The sequence below is a fragment of the Oryza glaberrima genome, chromosome 9 (assembly GCF_000147395.1).
Source record: "Oryza glaberrima chromosome 9, OglaRS2, whole genome shotgun sequence".
NCBI lineage: Eukaryota > Viridiplantae > Streptophyta > Magnoliopsida > Poales > Poaceae > Oryza > Oryza glaberrima.
In genome coordinates this window covers 1,780,008-1,786,144 of record NC_068334.1, presented here as the reverse complement: position 1 = coordinate 1,786,144, position 6,137 = coordinate 1,780,008, and the positions used below count along the sequence as shown (strand labels likewise).

The following is a 6,137-nucleotide window of genomic DNA, read 5'->3' as shown; positions in this document are numbered from 1 at the left end:
GTTCCTCAAATGATTCACTCAGTCTCTCCAAGTGTATCAATTTGAATTCCTCACCAAATTGTTGCCTATTTTATTCCTACTCTAAGGTTTGATATGTGGAGCTCGGTAGGGATCAAACATGGCATACTTGCATTCACATTTATCACTAAGTCAAAAACTTAGACTAGAGCAGATAACTAAACATACTCAAGATCAAGATCATGCAAAATGTGTGTGTGGTATATGAGGAAAAAGAAAAAAAAAATGTTTCTCCTTTGTGCTTACTTCCTTCTCCCAAAATCCTTCTTTTATTGATTAGGAGAGGGCATGGCTACCATTCTCTTTTTTTTTCAACATCATGCTCATGCTTGACGGAGCATAACTTTTTTTTCATAACTATGCCTTTCCCTCCTCTTTTCTTTTTCAAAAGGACTTCTCTTTGTAGGAGAAGAAAGCACATGAAAGCATGGAGAATTTATTTTGGTGGTAAAATGGGAATGGAATGAAATAGTGCTTAGCTCCCAGTGTAGGAGTTTAGCATGTGCATAAATGTGGGTGTATGATTTTGATCATAGAGCATGAGAAGTATCTACACAAGTTACAAGAGTTTGACAAAGTTCAATGGAATGGCAAGTAACCAAAATGTATATGGTTTAATTATGATAGCACATTTTTGGCTCTGGTAGGAATTTATATCAAATGAGGAACTTTCAAACTTATTATTTTGAAAAACAAAACATCTGGAATCCAAGTCGAACTAGGATCAGGATCATAGTTACTCTTATTTACTATCTCATATCTTACAACAACCTAGACTTAGATAAGCAAGTGCAGCCCTTTTACCTCAGGTTCCTGGATAATTGTTGGCTACTTATATTTAACTTTTGAGAGAGTATTTACCAAGAACCCATATATCAGAGATATATAACAGAGAAACTATTCATCATTTCAACAAAGAGAACTAGCTTATCTTACCTAACATGACTCAAACATATCCTATCTTTTTGGTATTTTCTATTTTGCAAACTTTTATGTTGTTTTCATTTTTATAAGATGCATTTGGAAAGCAAATATGAAATTGAACGGGAAATATGTAATGTGATACAAGTTACCTTAGTAGGGGGAGCGATGTCTCCCCCCCCCCCCCTAAGCTTGGCTTTCGCTCAGGGTCCTTGATAAGGATTGAACCCCTAAAAACGAAAGTACGCCTAAAGGTCATCGTGCTGTTGCTGCATCATGTTGTTGATGTTGGCGAACTGAGCATCAGCAGATTGTTGCCATTCTTGCGTTTGAGCTATGTGTTCCGTGAGGTTGTACTGGATCTCCCCTGTCTGCAGATCAAGGGTGTCCATTCTCCTAGTGATTTCACCCAAGTCCCAACAAGAGGAACTCGAGCGCCATTCACTTGGAGATGGAGGCACACCACTTGACCTAGGAGGTTGATTGTCCCCCCCCATTGGATATCATGAGGCGCATGCCACCGGTCCTCACTGGCACTTGCCCAGGTTGAGACTCCGATGCTATGGCGTGGAGCTTGGGTCCATCCGGGTGCATCCCCAGTTGGTGCCCAACTTGCCTCATACATCTGCACGGGTGTCGAGGATGATGAACTTTCTAGTTCGTTTCTTGTCATGTTGCGCGTCTCCCTGTATGTTCCACCTGCACGAGATTCTTCTATGGTTTGCAGGGGAATGGTTAGTTCATGGCAGTTGTACAAATGATACCCTGCATTTGGCAATGGGATTTCATTTGTACAACCGGGGAAAAAGTATATCAAAGATCCATCTACTCCATGTTTCAGAATATGCCTTGCACTAGATAAGCATCAATATGCGGACGAGCGGCTCAGATAAAAGCAATTTGGTCGCTAACGACCCCTAGCCCTTTTGCTATCCGAGTAATCAGAGAAGTGCACTCAACAGGAGCAGAGAACATTATACTTTCTAACCGTTGCCTTATCATACAATTCACAGGAGCAATTTTGATCTTTCTAACCATGGCAAACATGATAATCAATTCATCTCCCCTAATGGGTCTCAGATCACCTCTAGGAAACAAAGTCATAGCAATCCATTTGTGCATGAGCCTAAGTGTAGGATTATGAATGTCATTCGTCCTATGTTTCTTGCAAATTGGAGCACCAGAAATGTGTTCCCAAAACCTATTTTTCTCGAACCCAGAAATTCCTTTCTGCAGATCGATTTTATAGGAATCGTGAAAACCAAGAAGTGTACTTAAGCCTTTCCATGTAAGTGTTTACTCCTTATGGAAAAAGCGAAAGAAAATTCCATCTTCTATTTCTTTCAAAGTGCACAGGAATTGCAAAGTAAGCAAACGAGAACCGGGCTCATCTACCACAGCAAATCTCTGCCAACCAACAGCTTTCCAAATAGAACGAAATTCAACATCCATACCTATCTTTTTCAGCAGCTCTGATGAGTATTCTCGTGTGTGAGCATACTCCCGGTCGCTCAGCATGTAGTAGGCTTGTCACTCCCGATCACTGACAAGGTCGAGGTTGGTGTCGTTCAGGAGTCGTCGCGGAGCTTCGGCGTCTTCCATTGAGACATCAGCTGATGAACGAGTACTAGACTCGTCATGATGACTTAATGAAGAGCCGGACCCTTTGAACAGACGAGACAGTCGCCTCCTCATTCTACACAATGGAGCAAGAACGGACTAACCCGGCGGGGGTTAGGAATGACAAGAATTTCACCCGCCGGTTAGTTTTACCAAAGCAACTTGTATATATGCAACTAAATATTTGAATTTGAGGGAAACTATCAAAGCTTGAATGAACTTGAGAGCAAACTTTGGAGAGGGAATGAAAATGTGTTGAAATGGGGTGAAGTCCCCTCTCCCGGCCGGTTGGCTTAAGTAGCGCACCCACAACGGTCACAACTGACCCGTGGGGCCCACTAGCCGTTGCCTCAAAGGGAGAGGCAGCCGACCGTTGGCCTGGCTGGTTCGGCCGAACCAGGGTGTTCGGCCGAACCCCTGGTGGGCCCAATCGCCCCCACTTTCGGCCGTTGGAATCCAACGGTCAGTGTGGTCGTGGCACAGCGAATTTTCACTGAAAATTTTATTTTGGTTTGTTCTCTAACAAAAAAAAATTCATTTGAAGAATTTCCTCATAATTCAAAAATCCTAAATGCAAATTTGAAATTCAAACATGCGGTGATGCAAAAATTCAAATTGTTGAAAGCAAATATGCGGATACATACCAATTTACCTGTTGGCGAAGGTCGCGTCATTTAAAGTCCAACGTGCAAGACCGTACCTCCTTCTGATTTAGTTCACGGATTTTCTATCTGTCTCCAGAGGTGATGGAGTGGGCGTCTTTTGCTTCTCCCTCCACACTTTCTTTGGTTTTGGTGCGGACAGCGGCTTTTTCTAAGTCGGCTGCTCTAGCTTTTTGGCCGGTATTGGGCATTTTACCGGCGTCTTCCAATAACGGTTCCTGGGAATCATTGTTTTCTTCTCTAGGAAATTCTGCATGAACTTCACCAGACTGTCCGTCTTGGATGGCTCCACCTCGACCATTTGAATATTCTGTGGGTTCGGCCCGTACTTCATTCTGACCATGGAGCACTGTTCCGTCCTCGGTTGAAACTCAAACTTTTCCTCCTTCTCGTTGATGTGGAAACGGATACTCCCAGTTCCCACGTCAATGTTGGCTCTCGCGGTGCTAAGGAATGGACGCCTCAGGATGAGCGGCGTCTCTTTTCCCGTGTCCATATCCAGCACCACGAAGTCAACTAGGATGAAGAAATCCCGTATCTTGACTGGCACATCCTCCGCTATCCCCGCCGGGTAACAGACTGATGAATCAGCCAGTTGGAGGCACATCGGTGTTGGTGCCAACACCGTGAAGTTGAGCCTGTCGAAGACATCTTTTGGCATGATGCTGACACTGGCTCCCAGGTCGCACAAGGCTTGGTCGAATTGTTGTGCCACGATTGAGCAGGTGATCGTAGGACACCCCGGATCTTTCTTCTTTTTCGGGAGCTTGTGGAGTATCAGGTTACTGCAGTGCTCCGTCAGCTTGACCACCTCCATTGTTGGGAGCGGTCTCTTGTTGTTGAGTATGTCCTTGAGATAACGGGCGTATGTTGGCACTTGCATGGCCTCCAACAACGGCATGTTGATGTGGATCTTCTGGATTACTTCAACAAAACGAGCGAATTGCTCGTCTACTAACGGTTTCCTAAGCCGTTGAGGAAACGGCAGCAACCGTGTGTCGTAGTACTCCTGCGGCACAGTCTTTTCTGGCTGAACCTCTTTGTCAGCCGAGTCATTAGATGGCACTTCTTTTGACATCCCATTGGTTCCTGCAGGGTTAGGATATGGCGGATCACGAGGGACTTACCTACCCTCGTCGTGATCACCTTAACATTTTCAACTGAGGGGTCGGGTTGCCCCGGGATCCTCCTAGTTTCATTTGCAGGGACTAAGGATGCCAACTGAGCTAACTGGGTCTCTATCATTTTATTAAAGCTCAGCTGATTTTGAAAAGCAGAAGCAAAGCCATCTAGTTTGACATTGTTGTTTTCTAGGACCTTGTCATTAGCAGCAAGCTTTTTGCTTAATGCATCAATAGTTTTAGCTTGCGCAAAAACGAGATCCTTCAAGGAGGGCTGGTTAGAAAAGTTACAGTTATTGTTACCTCCTTGATAATATGGGCATGGTTGGTTCCACCCCTGACCTCCTTGTGGACAGTACCCGTTGTTGTTGCCCATGTACATCGCCTCCTCACGGGTTTTCTGGCAGTCATTCCCAGAATGATCCGTGTTGCTGCAGACCTCACACGTGACATGAGAGTCCAAGGCCTTGACGGTGCTTTGTGACCTTTTCTTGTGGTCGTCCAAGCGTTTCATGAGGAGGTCCAGCTTGGCAGCAAGTAGTTCCGTCTCCTTGACGGTGTGCATGCCTCGCTGTCGGGTCTGGAGTCGTTTCTCTCTCCAACCCATATTGGAAACCATCTTCTGTATTAGTTCAACGACTCCTTGAACCGTTTTAGAGAAGAAGGCTCCTCCAGCTACCGTGTCCAGGTGATCACGGGACATTGGGGTGAGTCCATTGTAAAAATTCTGCAGGATCAACCAGTTATCCATCCCATGATGAGGACAGGTGGCCACGTACTCCTGTAGTCATTCCCATGCTTCTAGAATGGACTCGTCCCTTGTCTACTGGAAACTGGAAATCCTTCCACGAAGAGCATTGGTTTTGCCCATCAGGAAGAATTTCGAGAGGAATGCCGTAGAGCATTTGTCCCATGTGTTGACAGCAGCACGGTTGGCATAAAACCATTGCTTCGCTCTCTCCAAAAGTGAGAACGGAAACAGCCGCAGCCTGACGGCGTTGGGACTAACGCCCTTGATGGTGTACGTACTATAGATCTCCAGGAACTGTTGCAGATGAGCATTGGCATCCTCATTAGGCTTGCCACAGAACGGGCTAGCCTGCGTCATTGTGATAAGGCTGGACTTTAAGTCGAAATCCACGTCCCCTATGTTGACCTGCGGCCCAATGGCCACATTGTCAGCATAGGGAGCAGCGAACTCGCGAACAGTCTTGCTGGCCATAGTCTTGAAGGTCGGTGGCGCTGGTACGGCTGGTTTCTCTGTCGGTAGAGTTTTCTGCGGAGCAACGACTCGCGGTCTGATGCTCCGGAAGAAAGCTTTTGGATTTTCTTTGAAGTTTTCCAGCATGTTGAAACCAGTCATGCACTACCCTGTTTCCACAACAAAAAGTGAAAACAACCAAGGTTAGTCTGCAAAGGAAAATGATTACACAAAGGTAAATATAAAGTATTAGTTCAAGTAATCTCTATTATGAATCTTCCCCGGCAACGGTGCCAGAAATGCTTGTTGGTATTTCTTAACAACATTACTAGAAATATAATTCTCAGCAATGCCGCTGAAATACTTCTGGTATATTATGGTTACAGAGTTCATCCGCAAGCGCACGGATATACCATTGTAGCATTTCACCTGAGAGTATTCCAAGGGTATTGTATTTATTTTATCCCGTGGGAAGATCATGTAGAGAGAAGTCAACTAATAATTTATATATTACTTGTGATAATCATATTCTAAGCAGGGGTTAAGATTATTCAAGGGTAGAGTGACACACCAGCAGTAACTATTCATTCTCAT

At 44.8% G+C, this 6,137-nt stretch overlaps 1 non-coding gene across 1 annotated transcript; it reads left to right on the top strand.

The window, feature by feature from the left end:
- Positions 1–5,091: 5,091 nt before the first annotated feature.
- LOC127785510 (small nucleolar RNA R71) lies at positions 5,092–5,198 on the top strand. The gene has a single exon (XR_008019761.1). It is a non-coding gene; the product is annotated as a small nucleolar RNA R71 (small nucleolar RNA).
- The last annotated feature ends 939 nt before the right edge of the window (positions 5,199–6,137 follow it).